Below are 22,289 nucleotides of genomic sequence, written 5' to 3'. Positions count from 1 at the left end.
TGAATAAAAAGACAAAAGGGGGAAAGCCAGCCCAATGCTTACATCCCCTGTTCAGATGTGCGTAGCCTAGTGCCTTTGAACTGTCTCATGTCCATGCTTTCTCCTGATGGACTGAGCCTCCGCATGATATGAGTCTACACAAGTCCATCCTTCCGGTAAAATCTTCAACGCAGTATCAAGAAAGGTAACTTGATTGGAACATTAGATGGAGTGACCATGAAGGCTATGATGTACACGCTGGGAGGGTGGAGGCAGGGACCTAAACCATGCCGCAGAGTCAGTACACAATGGATGACAGTGACTTAAAGGTCACAAATCCATCCTTTTCTCTCCTAGAGAGCAAAAGATCAGCTGGCAGGAACTAATGGGGATTCGCTGTCTTTTCTTACATTGAAATTTTGATTAACATTTAAGTTGTGTGCAGCCAAAAGAGTATGATTAGCAACCACAGGCAGATGCCCATCAGGAGCCGCTGGCAAAGAGCCACGGAGGTCGGGAAATGTGTACACACATGCACTAATCAGGATTCTAACTGTCGTCACACAGTGTGGCTGCAGTTGAAATGGAGAGACCACTTCTAGCCCTTTCGCCATCTGATTGTCTACTTTGCTTCTACGCAGGCATCCTTCTGTCTCTGTTTCTTCCCTACTCCCCTTCTGCTAATTTTGTTTAATCTGGCATTTATGAAAAGAATTATTTACTGTTGGGGGGGCCCGTATGTGCATATGGGTGCACATACCTCATGGGGTCAGTTCTCCTCCCACCATATGGGTTCTGGGCATCAAGCTTGGCAGCGAGCACCTGTACCCCCTGAACCATCTCAGTGGCCCTCCCTTTCCTTCCATCTCTTCTTAGGTATTCCTCATACATCAGCTCCATCAGCAAACAACATCCCTACCCTGCAGATAATTCTCAGATGAGCAGCCCAGGATTCTTGGGTATTGCTTGCTCTCGGTCAAATTCCACATCCTTCCCATTCTGCCAAAGAACTCAGCAAAACTTTGATAGTCATCTTTGTGATCACCGTTCACATCATTTCTCTTTAGCCTCTACTTCCTATGTGTTAACATCACCCTATACAAGCATGTCCCTAACCCAATGCCAGAGTGTGTCCTTATCGTTTCTGTGCTCAGCAGACATGCATCGTATGTGCACACACACCGTGGTTCCACATGCCTTTTCTGAGCCGACTAGTCCCGTCAACACCGCCCAGGAATGGGAAAAACAAACGAGGGTGCCCAAACAATCTGGAACTGCCACCATTTTGTAGAAATGTGTGGAAATGAGCAGAATTTTTGGTAAAACAGGAAGACAAGAACTGACCTCCATGACGTTTATTGGATCTTTATTCGGTGTAGAATTCAGTTCAAAAATCACTGTCTTTGGGGTTTGGAGTTTTAAGAAGTATCATTGTTACTCCTTTATTTGTTGGTTGGAGAATGGCACATGCCACAGGTCAGAGAAGAGCATGGGTTCCTGAGATCAAACCCAGACTGTCAGACGTGGCAGCAAGTTCCGTTACCCTCTGAGCCGTCTTGATAGGCCCTGGGTTTGTTTTTTATTTATTTATGTATTTATTTATTTATTTTTAGTGTTGCTCACATTTCCAGCACATCCTTTGTTCTTTCCAACCCCTCAGTGTGACCCATTGTGGTAATTTCTCCTCCATTGAGTGAGAAAACACTCTCCTACTAATCTGGGCCACCGGAGAAGCTTCCTTCCACTTCATAGAGTGATTTCATCTTAAAGTAAAATATCTTCCTGTGCAAAACGTCTTGATTTCTGCCTCTCCCCACACTTCCCCTTGCCACAGGAAGCTGCTGTGCAGGTACCACTCCGAGCTTATTTTCATTTGTTTCTTAATAGTACACCCTGCCCTCCCGGGTGTTAGGATCTGATGTCTGCAGAGATGTAATCAACACGAAACTGTATTCGTTTAGATTAGCATCTGGGGTAGTACTTCCGATAAACGATCCAGACAAGGCCATAGCTATCATGTCTGTCTTGTTTCAGCAGAAATGAAAAATGACATTTTTGATGGAGAAGACTCCACAGAGACCAGAGTAGAAATGTGGCTGTCCCTCTGCTCACAGAACACTCTCTTTTCCGTCAGATGGCTGACAGGTGTGTAATCACGGTCCTCAGTCACAGTTTGTGTTAAAATAACCAATTACCAAATGAATGAGAACTGAACTCCAGGGTGGCTGCCACCACCCTTGCAAAGGGATGCTGTATCAACCACAATACAGGGAGACTCTGATATGGCTTTTCCTTGGCCTGAGATACAGCCCAAGACTTTGAGGAGACTCTCCTACACTATAGTGAATTCTAGTAATTTCAAGGCATTTTCTTCCATTTGACCCTTGGTTTGGAATGAAGATGTCAACATGTACCATAAATGCCCAGTTCTTTGTCCTAGGCAATCCAACAGCACCCTCAACGCTTCCTGTGGTTATAACTGCTCATTCAAGCAGGTGTGGGTAACAAGTACCTGCCAGCCCTGACGGACAGAGCAAAAGCAAAGAGGATGGCCACGCCTCTTCTCACCACCTTTAACTCAGTCTGAGCATTTCTCCTTCAAATCTCACAGAGTACAGGTGTTTGATTGAAAGTGAGACCCCAGCCCTCTAACACCCCTATATCCAAGGACTCTGGGATGATTGGTTGGAAGCATCACCCCAGCTCCTGGCCTGGGAGTTGCATTGTTCTGGACTCCAACTCCCAACCTGCCAAGTGCTGACCCTCCCCAGGAAGGATCAGGACCAGAAAAAGGAACACATGGTCTCCGGGAGTTTGTGTGGGCTCCTCTCCCTGCCATGCTGTCTCAGTTCACCCGAGAGTGCTGCATTTATTAAACATGGGCATTTTCGTTTGGTCCGGTCTGGTTTCATTTGGAGTTCTTTGTGTCAGGGGAGTGACCTTACTTAAGATTAAACCAAACACCAGGCAGGATCTCCATTGGTCTCCTCTTTCCTCTGAGATGACCATGACCTTCCATTAGATAAAACTGAGTGGTAAACTGCCAAAGCCTTGTCATTCCACGTAGAAGTTCACCTAGCAAGGAAATTTCCCTGACCCACTTATCAGTATTGTGGCAGCACACAGATAGTTCAGGAGGTGTTCTAGATCCTGCATATAGTCATCAGCAGGGACTCCTTTAGGATTCAATACAACACAAGTACAGACATCCCTTTCCATTGGCCAAAAGGTAGGCGTTAGCATGCTGAGGGAGACAGCCTGTGAGAAACTTGAAGTCACTGAACCAAGGGGAGACACTGACCCATTCACAATGGCTCTGCCATAACAGCTCTGCTATTACACTGACATGGATCGTCATCACATGTGGACACACCCTGTCACCAGGCCTGTGGGTGGAGAACCCTCCATCCTACGCTAGTGGCTGAGCTACAGGAAAGTGAAAAAGAAAAGAAAAGAAAGACAAATGACCACCAACCTTCCAATAAAGTCAAAGAGGCTATGGTTTTAAGCAGTCAGTATCCAAGTGGAGCTTCCTGAATGGATCTACTTAGGTTACGGGACAGAAGGCTGTGCAGACCAGCACACGAGTATAACCTGACATTCCTCACTCTCTGTCTCGCCGTGAAACCACACGAAGGATGTTCCACGGAGAGATTCTCCTACAAAGACCACACCAGTATTACTTTCCTATAAAAATGCTCAGTGTCCTGTGCCTTGAGGGAAATGAAAGACAATAAATGGTAGAAGGAAGAAGGGACACACCAACTGACTTGCCCCTTCTGTCATGTCCCCTCTGTAACTGATGAGTTTGTAACCACAGTGATGCCAGCCTCATTAGCGTAAGTACTAATTACTTCCTCTGCTCTCTTCCTGGAAGTTCAACTTGGGATTCTATGTTTGCCTGAACGATGGCTGGCACAGCGGGCCAAGGCTGAGAAAGAAGGCCGCTAACAGGACTGTGTATGGGTGGAGAACAGAGACCCAAGTCAAGAGGAGGGAGGGAGAATGCAGGCAGCTGCTGAACTAGCAGCCTCTTCTCCCCAGGTGTGGTGAAGCCCAGGACTGCATCCCATTTCTCCTCCGCTTACTTTGGGCTCCTGGCAACTTTGGCAGTGGCATCGCAAATGAAAAGCACCCTGCACAGCCCATATGGTGGAAAGAACCTGGTGAATTGAATGCATACTGCACTCCATACGCATTGTGTTTTAGCTCCGGGCCCAGCCGTGCTGCAAACACTTGCAAAATGGGAAGCCTTCTGTGCAGTAGAAAAAAAATATGGACAGGAGAAGCTAGACTCTGGCTTATAAGATGCAATGCTAGCCAAAGGAAAAAAAAAAGAAAAAGAAAAAAGAAAGTTAAAAAAAAAAAGTTAAAACGCCTGCTTCATACTCTGCAACAAAGAGGCAGCCCAGCAAGGTGGGCTCGTGCAGCCAGTCTCCATTGCAGCCCCTCCTACTGTGTTTTCAAGTCCACCTAGGGTCTTCATCCCATGCACACAGTACCCTCTGGGAACCTCTGCTGGGATCCAGTCAATGCTGCTCTGATTGAAATGTTTGGAATTTATGTGAAAATGCTCTGATTTGCTTGGTAGGGGGGAGCAATGACATCGATATCTTTATTCTTTGTCTCCGGGTCCTCAGCCCACTGTCCTGCTAGGGGATCCATCTGCCCTCGCAGTCAGGCATCGCTTTCACTTCCCAAGTGCTTCTGGAGGCCAAATCTGATCCTGCTCGGGATGCAAAAGTCCCTCTCTTTGGGACACATGGGGGACAAGGATGGGGCGTCTAGCTGTTTTTCCTTTTACATTTTTCTTTTCCTGCCTTCTTCATCGTGATTTTTGAAAAACAACTCTTTGAAAACACCAGTCTCTAGGTTCACAAGTGATTTTTTTTTTAAAATCCCATTTCACTTAAAATCATGGATCTTCCTTTCTTTTCTCTTACTGTTAAATATGTTAGGGGAGAATGGAGGGGTCTAAAGATTTTTAATAAACGGAGACCATTTTCTAAGGGTCAGCACATGAAGGTTTCCAGCCTGCTGGGAATGGCTCTCCTGTTTCACAAATGAAGACACTAAGCCATAGCCAGGGAATCCAATGGAAAGCACAGATATGAATTATAACACAGGATTCTTCACAGGATACTGACAGGTTAAAGCACAAAAGGAAAAGGGCAGAGGGTACCTGGAGAAGCACCCAGCAGTGTCCCGACAACCTGCGGGCAGCTGCTTCTCATCCAAGGACGCTCAGGGCTCTTTGGTCTGCTGAAGCAGCCCATGTGAGGGAGGAAGCAGTCGGCTCACAATGCTCAAGTCTGTGCTGCTCCCAGCCTAATTTATTCTGTGTGTAGAACTTGTGATTCCATTTCTGTGTTGTTTAGAACCATATCCTCTCACAAATGTTAGGAGTGATAGAAGTTAACCCCAAACTGGTGGGAAGCTCAGAGTTGCCTGAGGCTTGCTTTGGCTTATTTGAGTCAGTTGTTCATTTTCAATATGGTTTTAGTTTGTGGGATTGCTAGAAACATTAAAATGCATATTTACTAGATTGTGTTTTATAAGGACACCACAGGCGATTTTACCACACTCCCATTGTTCAGCACAATCCCTATCCAGATTTATGTTTCTTTGTCGTGTTTTTTGTGTGTGTGTGTCTGCTTTTTAAAATGAGTCAATATAATGAAGCCAATAACTGGAAATGTCTTTTAATTCTGCTTATTAATGATAGTGTATGATAAATATTACTGGTCCATTTGAAATTCTGGGTGATCAAAAAATCTGAGCCTTTCCTGATTTAGATGGATTAATTATCTCCCAGGTTTCCTATTTCTGTAGTACAGGAGAAAGGGAGGCCTCCTGAACCAGGAAAGACTAGGAGTTTTTGTCCATCCTTTCTGCATGTTACAATGCCAGACTCATGTACAATAAATATGAGAAAGTGGACTTGGGATATCAATCAATGTGTCTGCCCACCCCACCCCCTTCAGAGGGACGGTGGAGCCATTGTGTGGCCCATAACCCGGCCTGAGCACACTAGAACAATGTTAGACTTGTGGTCTAAGGACAGCCACTAGGTGAGACGGCCAATAATCCATGGCACATCCTGGTGAAAGGTGAGAGCCTGATTCCATCGGCTCGGCTGTCCTCTCTCGGAGCATGAACCGGAATACGCCAAGAGAATGCAGCGGATCAGGATGAGAACTGAGCTGAAAGATTAGTGCTGAATGTGAATGAAGTGACCATGAGTGATCCTGAGGTGTCCACACTGGGGAAACATGGAGAAGAGCCAGAGACAACCAGGGGCACCATGAGAGGTGGTGAGGAGGATAGAAACGCCGGTTTCACCGCCCTCCTTTGAAGAGCCTGGCTTCCCCTTCCGATGTCTCCGGGCTTGTTTTACTCCCACACTGGAGTACAGGGGAAGAGGCCAAGTCCCCTAAAAGCAGAGGAGTTAAAGAAGGACTCAGATAGCAGGCGGCTCTGAAAGCTGGCCTTCTCAAATCTCCACCGCAGCCCAGCCTAGGAAGGCGGAGCCTCCACAAAAGAAGGCGGGGCTGAGGAAGATACCAAGGTTAAGGGCCAGAATGAGATTGCACCTTCTCCTTGGTGGCCTGAAATCTTCACTAAATGTGTGGATAAGACAATGCCACCCTTTCAAACAGCATTGGAGCCTGCGTGCTTTCTATTTTTGATGGCAAATCAGCTGATTAGTTTCCAGCCTTTCACCTTTTGGGGTCTCTGTCACTTACAGTTTATGAAAGTGGCAGATGTCAGCTTCCTAAACAGAGGACAATTTTTAAAACTTTGTACTCATAAACTGACATAAAGTGAGCAGAGACTAGGGGAGATCACAGGATAGTGCTTGTAGCAATGGGAAATCTATGCTCCAATTGCTCACCCCACCCCTACTCTCACCCCTACTCCTACCCCTAGTCCTATTCGCAGCCCTGCTCGCACCCCACCTCTACCTCTCTATTCACACCCCTACTCCCAACCCTACCCCTATTTACACCCCCACTCCCACTCCTATTTGCACCACTACACCAATCCCTACTCCCATTCTAACCCCACTCACACCCTCACCCCTACTTCTATCCCCATTTCCACCCCACCCCCACTCCCACCCACACCCCTATTTGCACACCTACTCACCCTCCACCCTTACCTCTATTAACACCTCAACTCCCACCCCCACCCCTACCTCTATTCACACCCCTACTCCCACCTCTACCACCATTCCCACCCGAAATCACCCCTCCTCCATCCTCACCCCTACTTCTATCCCCACCTCCACCACAATTTGCATCCCTACTCTCACCCCCATCCCTACTCCTATCCCCACCTCCACCCCTACTCCCACCCCACCCCTACTTCTATTCACACCCCTACTCCCACCCCTACCACCATTCCCACCCCTACTCCCATCCTCACCCCTACTCCTATTCCCACCTCCACCCCTACAGCCACCCCCACCCTACCACCATTCCCACCCCACTCCCACCCCTATCCCCACCCACCTCCACGTCCATCCCTGCATCCCCCACCAGGACAGGTAGGAGGAGTCCTCAAGCCTTCCTACTTCACCTCTGTGTCCTGAGTGTGTGCTCCTAGTTTGGAGCTGCTGGAAAGGTTCTGAGTCAGGTCAGTACATCTGAGCACTTGAGGACTCGGGTTCACTCCGATTTTTTTTTTTCAGTCTCTCCGGCTTAGCACTAATACCTAGAGTTTAGGCACACATTCTACAGTCTAATAGAACCTTGTTTAGGGGTTTCAGTTACTATGATTAATTCATCCTATTTATTTCCAGAATGATACTAATGTCCAGGAAAGTATTAAAGGATAAAGAGGCTCACTTTCTAGAATTCTGCCTATTTACCTTGGTCTCCACCTACCCATCCAGCTCACATCTATCAGCCCGGGATCCCTGGGAACACAGCATCACCCTGAGTTACCTGCTACCCAGATGACCATAGGGCAAGTAGACCTATTTCTATTTTAGCATCTCCTCTCTGTGTGACTCTCTCTCCTCTCTCTCTCTCTCTCTCTCTCTCTCTCTCTCTCTTTCTCTCTCTCTCTCTCTCACACACACACACACACAGTCACACACTCATATGCACACAGTTACACTCACACACACATACACACCAACTGGGGTCAGATATTTTTTAGTGCAAGATTGAATTTAGAGAAGCCAGCAGGAGACAAGAGAAGAGACTGTAGACCACCGTGCTGGCTACCTGGCCTAGGTCAAACTGACTCTGAAAGGACATCCTGTGTCCCTGCTGATGGATTTTAAAGTGATCAAGATAGGGAGGTCCTAGTGAGGCCGACGGAGACTCTGAAACACATAAATAACTGTTTCTGGCTACCTATGGCAACCTGATTGCTTCATTAAATATCATTGTATTTTCAGAAGTCATCTTGGGGTTCCTTTGCCCTTCAAATGACAAGGAGACTTTACTCCTTCATGACAGCATCAGTAGAAATGGCATAGATTGATCTCGTCACATAACCCAAGCCAAAGGAAAAACATTGACCATCTCCAAACTTCCACGGCCTGCTTTAAAAGCCTCCCTCTTGCCCTCTCCGTTTTGATCCGTTGCCCTTGCAGGCAGCACTGCTGTTTTCTTTAGCAATCCAAAGGCAGTTTGTTTCTGAGTTAAATGTCACTTCAGTATTTCCCCAAGTGAGATGTTTGAGCTGGTTTACAGGTTTCCTAAGCAACAGAGAAATGCTGGAAAAAAAAATATTTGGTATCTCAGGTCTACAAGTTGTCCTAACTTTGGCTCCCCAAAGCAAAAGAAACAGATAGACTGAGAACTGCCCTCCTGCAGTAGTTTCCAACGGAAAAAATAAGGAACAGCCTGGATGCCCTGGGCTCTGAAAGCTGGTCTCCCGAAGGCTCGCGACCCCCAGTTTTTGATACTGGAATATTCTGGCGACCATGAGAGAGAATTGCTGCACAAATTTGGAATCAGGGCACAATAGGCAGCGACTCATGTGTGAGGAGGGGATGTGGGCCTCCCCAGCCAAGTCCAGATTCTGGAAGGAAATTCCTGGGAGAACCCGGATTATGCCCTGAAGGCTGAGATTTGATTAACCTTCTTGTAGCATGTGTAACGACAAATGTTATTGGTCATAAAATTATCCAGCCCTTATTAAAACACAGCTGCAGCCCTGGGCTCAGTGACCTCCTGAGGGAGAGATTGCCATAAGATAGTGGTAGACTTCATGGAATCGGGGCCCCTTCCCAGCGTCGAGATTACGGCAGAGTGTTTCACACTTTAATGAGGAATTCTTGAGAAAGAGCAGGCTCCTTTGTAGTAAAAGGTTTAAGAAATGGAAGGGCCAGATTATATTCCGTCTGCTACTTGGTGGGCAGCCACCCTCCAGCTCACACCATGGACACACAACGTCTTCAACAGAGAGGTGCACACACACATTTGTGTGCACAGAGTCACACTGGCACAGACACACCTGCCTTGTATCCAAATGTTCCCTTGTCGTTTTGTCTTATTTAAGCCTAGACGCTCAGAACTGGAAGGGAACTAAAGACTCTCTGATTCAATTACCCACCTCACACTATCACTCCACAGAAATGACACAAAAATAAAAATCAGTTGCCCCGCCCCACGGGCTCCACAGTTCTGCGAGAAACTGTCACGCCACGGTCAAGAGGACCGAGTGTTCCCGCCGCTGATGCTGATCGATTCTGTATGAAGTCCTGGGGACTCTCTGAGCTTACCCGAGCCTTCCCACTCCCAAGGCTCTGGTCATTACAGGTTACTATCCACTGTGGGGAGGGAGTATCTCTGAGAACCACTGGATGATGCCTTACTGTCTGTTACAGGATTTTTATTTTAGTAATAAAATAACAATGAAATGCTTCCTCTCCTCTGTGGTTAGGTCCACACTATTTATCTTGTTTTCCACGAAGCTGGTTGTCAGTAACTGTGCCTCTCTGTGAACTGTTAGAGGAGCTTCTAGAAATTCTCACCTAACGAAGAGCTCCTCCCTGGGTTGGTACTTTCTAACTTATACACCCTCTAAGAAGAGCCAGAGCTAAGGGTGACCACTGGGTTGTATCTCATTAATTTTTTTCCAGTGATATGAATTTCCTAACCATAAAAATATTTTCATCCTATTATATAAATTTGCCAAAAACAGAAAAAAATCTTCATATAATGTAAAGATTTTGGGGTGAAATTATGGAATATTGAATCCTCACAGTCTTATTCTTTCCTCTTACACATGCAAATCTATTGCTGTTTTGTCATGGCTAACTTTTAACAGTGGGGCTGGGGCAAGTGTGAGAACTGAGTACCCTTAGTACCCGGGTAAAGCTGAGCATAACTGAGATGCCTGAATCTCAGTATTGAGGGACAGAGACAGTCAGATCCCAGGAACACGCGGGGCAACCAGCCTCACCGAAATAGCAAGCTTCTGGTTCAGTTAGAAACACTGTCGTAAAGAAATAAGGCAGACAGATAGGGAAAAAAAAACCCCAGCATCTTGCTGTAGCCTCAGCACGTGTATGTACATTTGTACACTTACATGTTATGGGTATGCAACACACACATATACCCATACACTCTCTCTCTCTCTCTCTCTCTCTCTCTCTCTCTCTCTCTCTCTCTCTCACATACACACACACACACACACACACACACTTCAAAAACTCTTTTTAAAAGTTATTATGAATTTTAAAAATAACTCGGAAAGTGATGATACTCGTGAGCCTCACGTTCTCCTTATGGAGGTGGACAGTTACCAAGATTTACACCCTACTTACTTCAGCTGCCCCTCTTTCCTTCCTTACTGCGGATTGAGAGGCACATCATATCGTGTGCTGCGATATTCATTTTATTTGACCACTTCGGATAGAATTTTGTGCTTTTGTCTTTTCTAAGATCTTTCGGGTTTGCCCCCCGCCTCAGGTAAGCCATTTCAATATTCAGTTCTGTCAAGGGGCTGTGGCAATGTGACAGTCATATTTAGTCCCCTCACCTGTGTAAAAACTGTGAAGGAAAGAAAGTCTACCTCAAATAAAAGCACTTCGCTCTCTAGCAGGAAACGTGAAAATCTGATCGTGATTGAAATTCTTTTTTATTATGCCAAACAGAAAACTCATTCGGAGAAGACAACTGATTATTGTTAGCCCAGCCCTCAGCCAGCACAAGGTAAGAGACACCGTTGCCCAGTCTCATGGCATTGTGTGCCAAACAGCTCACTAGGGCTGAAGAGAATATATTTTTATTATTAGCCTCTAAAAAAGCTTCCTTTTAATATACCACCATTCGCTGAAACTCAGTATTTAAGAATCAGGGAGCCATTAAGAAGCACGTGTACAATGATTTTGTAATATTGTAGATCAAAGAATACATGGTTTTAATGATCTCTTTTGAATACCACAGAACCCCAGACACGGGAAGAAGAAGAAACACATGACACACCGTTCAAGAGATCTGTTTCTCTCTGTTGTTCTTACTTCTTTGCAAACTACCAAGCTGTAATAATTATTCAGTCCTAGCAGCCCCAGTAAATGAAACAGCCCTTAGACAGCTGTCAAGGCTCAGTCTTCCGGAAGCTTTGATTTTAATGAAACTCATTAAGGAAAGAAATTAACAGAAAATATCATAATTTGTCTTGTTTCAGAAAACTAAACAGAAACAAAGGGCTTCTTAACCTGACAGTGAATCTGGCCAGCCGCGCTCCTTTATTAGATCCAGAGCCCCCACCAAGGAGGCTTTACAGCAATACAGAGCCAGGGAAGAGGAGGGGCCTCCCCTCGCCCAGAGAAGCACCCCAGCCCATCCCACGGGGACTTGGTCTCAGCCTCCTGGAAAGGGATCAGTGGGTCAGGAGAGGGGTTTTCAGAATCATGTGACATGCCTAGAATATTCAAAGAAATGAAGGCTGTGGAAAATAGCTCTAATTAAGGAGCTTTGACTAGAAAAATAATTCACCCACCAAAAGGAGAGTCTCATCTCTCTGAACTGCTCTCTAGACAAGGAGAAAATATTTAGCTTAGATTTTTCTTTTGTGGGGAGAGAATCTCAGGCTGGCCTTGAATTCACTACATTTCACAGACCTGGCCTCAAACCTGCAATCTGCTTCCATAGTTACTACAGTTATAGATGTGTGTAACCATGTTTGTCTCCTTTTTGTAATGAGTGTGATAATACTTTGTGATCTAACAAATAAAACTTGCCTGAATATCAGAGAAGCAGAGCAGCCAGCCACGAGTTCTTACCTCTACGGAATCCTCAGACAAAATAGGGTATCCTGTCTCTTATGAGTCCTCAGACTGAATGCTCTGAGTGCCTATCTCCTCCGGCCTTATAGTCCTCTCCCTGCCCAGCCACATCACTCCTGTCTCCACCTCCGTAGTGCTGGGAATAAAGACGTGGGATCCCAAGTGCTGGGATCAAAGGTGTGAGCTCTGTTTCTCTTTTAGACTGATCCAATCTCATGTAGCCCAGGGTGGTCTTAAACTCACGGAGAGCAGTCTGCTAGGATTAAAGGTATTTGTCACCACTGCCTGGCCTCTAAGGACTAACTAGTGTGGCTAACTCCACACTCTGATCTTCAGGCAAGCTTTATTTGTTACAGCACAAACATAACATCACCACAAATGAGCCCATCCAAAGTGTATGCCCTTTGCTTCCCTTTCTTCAGTGTCTTCCAGCACATGGTTAGCTGGAATGTTTCAAGACCAGAAGACATGCTCCTCCAAACTTCCTTTTACCAGTGTGGTTATTCTGAAAACACCTCCCAGAATCCTAACCCTCACAGCTTCTACATACGGATGCTTTCAGATTCCACACAAGTATACCGGATCTCACCATGTTAGGTCAGCACAGAGATGGGCCTTTCCAGAAGTGCTCACAAAGCTGCAAGAGATCTTGTGACTGCTCCCCAGCTGGAAGTACAAACTTGGGAATCTCTCAGAAATCAGCCATGATGCTGGTGGAGTCAATGGTGGAGCATTTGCCAACTGTGGCCAAGCCATGGATCTAATCCCCAGAATGAAGGAAGAAGGGAAGGAAGGGAGGGAAGAAGGAAGAGAGACAGGGGAGAGGGAGGGAGGCAGGGAGGGAAGAAATGATCCAGATCCTAAGTACTCATGAGGCTGGTATAAGAGAATTGCAAGTTAGTAAGACCCTATCTCAAAAAAAAAAAATTAGAAAGGGTTGGGTTAGTGATGGAGAACTTATGAAACATGTAGAAGGAAAGGGGGCAGGAGGAGGAGAAAGAAAAGAAAAGAGATCTGGAGTCAGGCAGATGCTTGAACTTCCGGAAAGACCTTGGGTGGACTAGTTGGATACAAGATGGAGCAGAAGTGAGAAGTGGCCCAGGGCACTGTTATCCCTGCTGGTTAGGGTCAGCCCTCAGCCTAGATTGGGGTAGTCAAAAGCACAGCCCAGTAAAAAGGAGACCTGGGTCCTCTCCTAACCTGGTCATTTATGAGCCATCTCCCTTGGGTAAGTTATAAGACTTCTCTGGATCCCGACTGCCTCCAGTAAGAAATGGGGACACCTGTATCATTTTTGTCAGGATCAAATGGGGATTCAATACCATCAAATGCTTAGTAAAGTGTCTAACACAGTGAAAGGTTTGAAAATGGAGGTGACTGGGGTACCCACCCACAAACGAGTGGGGAGGGCACTGGTGTGTTTATTGCTGGGGTCCAGGAAGGCCCTGGGTAGGTGTGGAAAGCCCAGAACTGCAAAGAGACCACAGATGGAGGGACCCCTTGTGGGATGGGCAGAACTGGGAACCTGGAGGGAAGGAGGTGACTCTCCAGGGCCAGGGCCCCTGTTGGGCTTTGACACTCTGACCGAGTGTTGTCCTATAGGGAGAATACCTAGGAAATTCTTCAATCTGTTCTGGATCAGTCCCATCTGAACCTCAGGTGTCTACACCGGAGACAAGGAGATGGCTGTGGGAGGTCACATGGAATCGGCGTACTTAGCTAAGCCTCCAGAAACTCTTACTTCTAAATACAGTTTGGCAAGGTGAATGTAAAGAATAAACAATCAGACTACAGACAAAACAAACAAACAACAAAGCCCCAAAGGGATCTTAGATGGTGTGTAGCATTACTTCACTAGTTGAAAGGATGTTTTTGAACTAGTTTGTACTTTTTCTGGACTACATCTGGCATACACTGAGACAGCCCCTCCCCTATCGCTGCTCCTCCCAAAAGGGTCATAAATCAATTCTATGCAATACATCAAATACAGTCCTTTCAAAGAGAGAAAGAAGCTGACTTGTACAGCACAGAGTGTTGAGTGACTGTGGACGAAGATTCCGACTTCAGATTCCAAGAGTCAGGGCTCGCTGGGGGTGGAGGGTAGGAACTCCATGTGGGTGGTATTAGAGCAAATAACCAGTTCAGTGTGTCACCCACATGTCACACAAATCCACTCACTCACACACTCGGAAACAAGAGATTTCTCCTGACAGTGTCACTGAATGGCGGAGACAAAGCTAATTATCCTCCGCCTACAAACCTGGGAGACCGACGTCTGCAAAGGTTTCATGTGCGCAGTGACTCCACGATGAAGTCACGTGGATGTGTGAGGAACTAAGGACCCAGAGACCACGTCTGTTTACCTCCATGCTGGGGGGGGGGGGGGGGCGGGGAAGCACATATTTTAGTTGTCAATCTTCCTGGGCTATCACTTTTCTGTATTTCATGCACGTTTTTATTGATTTCCTTAAGGAAATTAAATCTTTTTTTTCCTTTTTTTTTTTTTTTTGAGCCTGGTCCATTTACGTTCTTTGTACTAAAGGGTATGTATAAAGGAAAGAAGAAAAATGTGACGATCAGCTCGTGCTTCTGGGGCCTCCACATCCTCTGTGTGGATCCCCAGTTTAAAACCGTTCCAGAAGGCAGTTCCTAAAGTGTTCATAGGTAGCTTCCTTTTCCTTTCTTTAAGTCTTTAACTAATCTAATTTGGTAAACAAATTAACATTCCTTTCAATGCCTCTTATTTCAAAACACCAGACCTAGTTCATTCAGCTCCCCGTTTAATTTGAACCTAGTTTAATCATTCATTCAATGAATATTTATCCTTAGATGAATTCAATTCATTCGTTCAATGAATATTTATCAAACATCTTCTACATGGTAGCTGCAGCTTTCAACGCTGGGGATAAAGCAGCGAGCCAAACAGACAAAACGGCTGTGTTCGTGGGGTTTTTATGATAATAGGCAACACAGACAATGGAAAATAAATACACATAAAAATACATGATAGCCAGTAAAACCATGTGCTATGGAAACAAAAGCAGTTGTGTGTCCAGGGCAGTGGAGGCTGCTAATCTAAGGAGCTATTTATTGAATACAATCAGATGTTGCTCAGTTTTCCTTTCTTTTTTCCCTTCGCCCCAGTTGCCCATTTATACTATCACTAGGGGGACTTTTGTTTTTTTTTCTTATCTCCCTAGAGTGCTGTGAATTAGCATGCTAAGACTAACATACTAGCCATGGCCTTCCGCAGTTTTACTCTTATTAATTCCATTTCATTTATTAATTTATTGTGCCAGCCTCACTCTCCGAAGGATTTATGGGAAGGCTATGAGGCAGCAGCAGAGGCTGCCCTCCCCTTGGCTACTAAAGAACTCCATCTTTATGAAAATACAGGCACAAACTCATTTCCAAAGTAATTCATTTTCACTCATCTCAAGTTGATTTCTTTGACACTCTGAGTGTGTCAGTAAGTGCCCAGCACCAAGATTTGCCAGGAAGATCAAATGAGAGGAATGAAAAGAATCAATATTGGCAGCGGCTATTTGCTACAACCACAGACTTTGCAGAAGTCAACTTGGTCATATTCTTCCACAGCGTTCCAGCCTTGAAAGTATGTCAGAATTGATCCCATGAGGCGACGTCCTAAGTCTAAAATGCTTAAGTTTTACATTCCTGTCTCTATACAACATGTCAATAGAAATGGGGCAGTAGAGGCAGAAAGAGGGGAGACATAATTCACAAATTATGCAGAGTCATCCTTTGCTGGCCCTCCCTGGTGAAACGGGATGAGGTGAGACAACAGAAGACCATAAAGGGTAGATTGAAATTTACAACAGGTCACGTGACTGGATGCTCTCATCATTGACAGCCCCTTAGACAGTTTCTCCATTGCTAGAGTTCAGAATGCTGGCAGCAACGGGCAATGCCTTAACTCAGAGTAAAAGTCAATTCATGACTAATCAGTGTCTCCTACACAAAATGTGACCAAATACAGTGAAATCTGTTTCAAACCCATTTCAGCACCACTGTGTGGCTCTCAGCATTCACATATTAAAGTACTTTGTAACAATCTCCTGAATGCTTGACTTATTCTGACCAAGCCTCGTATGCAGCTAAAAGAAGTATATATTAATTTGTGTTTCATTTTGCCGGTCTCAAAAGAGTAATATTAAGCATTTTCAAATGGCTGTGTTCCATAATTTTAATAGTCAGAGAAAAAGCAATACCCCTATATAATAGAAATAAAATTTTGCTTTCATAAAATGTACAGTTTACAGAATCACTAATGTTTGGGGTTGTGTGTGTGTGTGTGTGTGTGTGTGTGTGTGTCTTATTGAAATCACTTTGTTTTGAAATCACTTCTCCCAGAGGTGTTCATTAATTATATTTATGCACATAAAGTTCTGTGTGTTCATTCTTCTGTTGACATCAAAAGAAAAAACTCTAAAACAGGAAACATATTTTCAATACCCCAGTTTTAGCTCTGCTTTACATTGATATCTAGTTCATTCACAAAGCAGACACTGTGCTAGCCAAGTAACTGTACCACATGTACACAGAATATGTATAGAATAAAAGTAACGGTCAAATTAGAGAGGGCAGATTAAGATGAAGTATAGAGCTATCTAAATGTCTTATAAAGGAAACGTGGTTCAAATGCACATTCTGATGATTAATGCTACTAATGACAGGATATCACTTAATTTCCTTTGAGGTTTATCATACAACATGTTGGACCACAGCTCTTCGAATGTCCACATGGCTCTTCTTTACCCATCCCCTGATTTTCAGAATTGCCATATGGACACATCTGTCCTGAGGTCTGACCAGGCTCTCTCACCCAGGGAGAGAGAAGGTTCAGAGTAGCCCAATGTCTACAGCTGCCGAAAGAGCTGACTGCTTACATGCCAGCCAGCTCTTCTTCATGTATGGTTCTCCTGGCCCATGTGCAAGCTGACTGCTTACATGCCATGTATGGTTCTCCTATCTCAGAGGCAAGGCTGACAGACAAGGCGGTACCACCTTTTGATAGGCACAAGTTAAAACAATAGAGCTATATAATCAATTCATTCCTGTTTGCTAGGCCAGATCTCTGGCTAGCTAGCCATTTGGAAGCCATACCATTAACTCTTTCAATACCTTCAAATTGTGTCTGGGCATTTGGCTGTTGGATGTGATTGAGGAGAGAGGTCTCTAACAAGTATCTGAGTAGACAGAAGTTGCCGCTGCTGTGCATACAGTGAGATCCCAGATAAGCGTGTGTGGAGGTATGTACAGAAGGATGACTCTTTGATAACAAATAACCTTTGCTACATAAAGAGTTGGGGGGGGCATGGTTATGTCATTCATCACATTAAGGACAAAGATTTGATTTACTGGGTCTGCTTCGGGGTATGTGTTTCTGCCTTTTACAAACAATAAGTCACTGAATGGGATCATTACACACTGTGGTTGACATAAGACAATCTCCTAGCAAGGCTGCCAGTACCTAATGTAAATCCCTATTACTTTAACAAGGAGAGCAATGGTCGGATTTTTGCGACTTGCCACAGAATTCTCAGGTCAAGTGTAAATGTGTGTTACAAAGCACCCCCTGGCATGTACTGTGAATATCCTCATTAAAAGCCCCCAAAAGTCTTCAACGGTGCAGTTGAAAACAATAAATAAAAAATAAAACGCTTGCAAGTCCTCTTCCCCCTAGCACAACAAATCCTAATATTTATTAAACCTGGTGTTTCGTGAATTTGATACTGTCTGGTTTGTAGAGAAGAAATATCCTTCTCTACAAAACAACCTAGCAGAGTTCTTAAGACAAGAAAAACAAACCAGGAGAACCCCTGTCCGTGGTGGGAGGGCAGGCGATTCTAGGATTTGGCGGAACAACAGTATTGCTAACCAATTGCAGCTTGGTCTGGGTCATGCGCTATCTGTAGCAGAAAGAGGCAAGATGGCAGATGCCCTGGGTTATTTTAATTAATTTAATCATGTGACTAATTGGTCTCTGCTGGGTTTCTGTGGTAACTGTTTCCTAAGTGCTGATGGGCAATTGTGTTAAATGTAGCTTGGAATCCGCACGTAGGGCGCAGAGCCTCAGAGAGCTCCCGAGGAGAAGCTGTGCAGCTGCTCTAGGAAGGTGCCCTGCTGGGCCTCTGATTGTCTGAGCACGGAGTACGTACAGCTGCATCGTCCTCTGTCTTTCTGGAAGAGCCCTGCTGGCCCTACCTTTGGGGGCAAGAGCTCACCACGGACAAACGAAAATGATCTATGGTCAAAGAATACCCAGATTCTGCAAGGATTCGGGAATCTGATACAGAAAAAAAAATCTATTCTAGAAGGCTACTGGCTGGGAAAGGAGAGAAAGGCAAGGCAGGGTTCTGTTCCGTGAATAGCCTGCAGCCCAGTAGCTATCATGCCTTATTCATAGCTGCCCAAGTGATACTAATAAGCCCTCCTTTGAAATGCCTTGCGGGTTTATCTCATTTTTCCCGTTCTCTTACAATGCCATCTCCTTCTTGTCCCCGAGAAGGTGCGTGGGAGAACGGGTAGGCGGATGGCCGGTTTTAGAGCACAATCCACTTCAGACAGATGGAAGGAAAATGACTTCCAAATTCGCTCATGAAGTGGGATATGTTTGTGTTTGCGCAATGCATTCTAGCACCTGTGCAGAGAAAAAAAAATGTAATCACAGATTTCCCTCAGAAGGAGATTTAAAGAGAAAAAAAAAATCAAACCACGCCGCTCACAGTGACACAAAGATGTCGCCATACTTGAACAAGCTTTTCCATCTGCAGCTCAGTCAGGCTCACAGACAAGAGCCTCTCCCCTGCCCACCCAAGCCCATCCTGAAGAACATTCCCCACACCCAGGAGAAACCGCTTCCTGGGATGGTTCCCGTGTCTGTTGGGACGGCAGCCGGTGGTGCTCTTTCCAGAGAAAGGAGGAGGAGCAGCAGGACAGGGAGCCTTTTTCCCTGGCAGATGCCACAGAGTCCCCCACAGGAGCCATTCTGTGCCCTGTGTGTTCCAGACTCCCACAGAGGCAGCCCTGACGGGCCCCACCCCCACCTCCCAGACATGGAGACATGTCCTGGTAAATTAAGTCAAATTGACTCCAACTACAGATTTCGCTTTAGAGATGAACACTTAATGGGCAGACAGTTTAAATTCCTTTCAGAGGTGGCAGAGTCCTGTTAAACGGTACAATACATTGGACAGGACACGGGGCAGCAAGATTTACTCAACCCAACATCTTACTCCAGGCCTGGGAGTGCCCCGCTTCCATTATAGCCTAGTAATACAAACCTAGCAATGTCTGCGTACCATCAGCAGCTGCGTAACTTTAAAACCACCCATCTCAAAAGGTGTGGGCCAGTTCTAAGTAGTGAGCAAACTGCTGGGAAAGAGAGGTACTTGATTCCGAAGGCCTGCGCCAGGATGGCACATCACACTCAGCATGGGGGCTGTTCCTCCCAGTCTTGGAAGGCTTATAATTGGATGACCGCTCTAAACTCTGCCTAGTGATACCAAGCACCACCCTCACCTGGCCACGCTGTCCCCTTGTGCTGATAGATGCAGTGTGTATCTACCTGTACCTTAATGCTAGGCCTTGGGCCACACAGGTCAGAAAATCTCTCATTATCTGTGGTTTAAACCAGGAGACTTGGCTTCTATAGAAGCAGATTGGGAACTGAGTTCTCCTACACCAGGTAACTCTAAAGATCCTAAGACCTGGATTCAGAGGTCCAAGAATGGGCTTTAAAAGAACCTTGATTTCTGTAAATCAATCAGCTTCTCTGGGCATGCCTACCCCTCCAGGGTGGGTCCAAAGGAGAACTTTCTGCAGATTATCAAAGACCCTGATTCAAACTAAAGGGTGAGAACATTCTCTTCGGACAGCTGTCCATTTGGGCTCATGGGCCACTCTGCTCTACCTCACCTGCAATGTGGCTTTGAAAGTCAAGTTATTTTAGTGGGGAAGCCTTTGCTACCATTAACTCTCCATCCACTTTTGAGGGAGGGTTGAAACAAGGTCTTGCTCAATAGTCCAGGCTAGCCTCAAATTCACAATCTTTCTGCTTGATTTACCTGAGTGTTATGATTATAGATACATGCTACCACACCCAGCTCTTAAATCTGCCTGCTTTAAAAGAGAGTCTATCACTCCTCCATAGCCAAGGACCCCAGTGTTGTTCAGTCCTTATGAAAAATGAGCCTCAGGCCACAGCTAACAGCACAGCTCGATGACATCGACCTAGGTACCATCTTTTTTGTGCAACGAGGAAGACCAGGCCAATATGGTGATGATGTCTTTCTTAACTTAGCTCACTGACCGACCCCCAAGTCCAAAGCTCAGAGTCACCATGAGAAGCTGTTTAGGAGGCTGCCCCCCTCACTATCTGTTCTTCCTCCAAGTGGATGGCTTTCTTACCCTTGCTGTTTCCCCACTGGACACTCCTGCCCCCTCTTACTTCATGCTCACCTGAAAAAGAACTTGACACAACTCATTCTAAATCCGTGCCTTCCCTTTCACGATCGGATCGATACACCCACTACTCCCAATGCTCCAACAAAACAAATGCACACTTCAAAAAAAAAGCAATCAATGGAGCAGTCATTGGCCATTTAAAGGATAAATATGATTTCATTAAGACAGCCTCCAGTTTAGACTAATTCGTAACACCTCCTTCTAACCTGGAGAGGTTGCCATTGAAGTTGAGTAGGATCCAAGGGTGAGAACTTGAAGACTCCTAACCTTTTGTAATTGTGATATTTCATATAAATAACTCTCCTGGTATTTTCAATAGGTTCTCAACTCACTAGTTAGTCACAGTCAACAGTTTTTGATGGGATGGAACAAAGCAGAAAATATCACAGCACATCACATAAAAATAAAGTACAGTCTCACTAAACATTTTTTAAAAATTTTAATAGCTATGTCCTGGGTTTTGTGTGCATATTCTAAAACCTAAATATTTCTCATACTTTAGCATTTTTGAAATAATGACACATCTTAGAATTCTTGTTAGCCACGACACGTTTTCTAATTCTTGTTTTAGCCAGATCGCAGCTGTGACAGCATTGTAAGAAACGCTCTGTTGACACGGCCTAGTAAATCAAGGACACGCCAGCGAGTCGGTGGCTCAGTCTGTGAAATGAAGTGTGGACGTGTGCATGCACCACAGAAGCAAGCACAAAGCAAACGGATTTCTTACGACCAGCTCATGGTCCAAACAAGTTTGAAAATCAGCATAACACAACACTGTCGAAAGCTCCCGTGTCCAGCTCCTAAACCCTCAAGAAGACGTTTCTATCACCCTGCAGCCAAGAGTGTCTACAGCCTGCCCATCACTGCCTCCCCCCCGGCACCCTATCAGAGCTGATGGTGTCTCTCTGTCACCTACTTCTCGGGACCACAACATTCTCCTCTGCAACTACAAGAAGCTGGGCAGGATCCTACCATGACTTCTCATTTGGACAGCTTCGAACTAGTGAGGTAAGAAACTGTTAAAGAATGTGTTAGCCTCTCCATTGCGACAGCCATGGGCCCTGTCCACAAATGTCATTCTTATCCTTTTCCTTTAGCCCCTGAAGGTGACTTTCTCATGAAGTCACCAATACCATTTTAAGCCATGTTGTATTGTTTCAAGTATTCCTATACAGCCTGCAATGTCTTGAGAGGTTAAAACGCATTGCAGGAATATAAGGGTTATAAATTCGCTGTACAATGTGGGGCATGTGTGGATCTCATTCCTGACTCAAATCTTTTTTTGAGATTTGCCATCCTTAGCTTTGTTCTTCTCACCCCATATTCTGAATTTGCATTTGGGCCTTCCCATTGGCGTTGTGCACCCATGCAGAGGAACTGGCTCTGAACTGGGAAAGTCAACGATGGTCCCTGGTTCCAAACCCACATCTCTTCTGGCATGTCTCACATCCTAGCGCTTGTTTGCTTATGGGAAGATGTGAGAGTTAGCCAGTAACTAACTCTCTAGAGATAATGGGCTGGGCAGTGTTTAAATGAATACAATTTGTGTGTTGTTATTTCTGGGGCTAAG

At 45.3% G+C, this 22,289-nt stretch overlaps 1 protein-coding gene across 2 annotated transcripts in view; it reads right to left on the bottom strand.

Moving 5' to 3' along the window:
• The window catches only part of Sobp (sine oculis binding protein homolog), a 165,692-nt gene that overhangs the window by 78,917 nt on the left and 64,486 nt on the right, over positions 1-22,289 (bottom strand). The gene's annotated exons all lie outside the window — the stretch shown is intronic.

This window comes from Myodes glareolus, chromosome 1, assembly GCF_982192425.1.
Source record: "Myodes glareolus chromosome 1, mMyoGla1.1, whole genome shotgun sequence".
Taxonomy (NCBI): domain Eukaryota; kingdom Metazoa; phylum Chordata; class Mammalia; order Rodentia; family Cricetidae; genus Myodes; species Myodes glareolus.
This window is presented reverse-complemented; position numbering and strand designations above follow the sequence as displayed.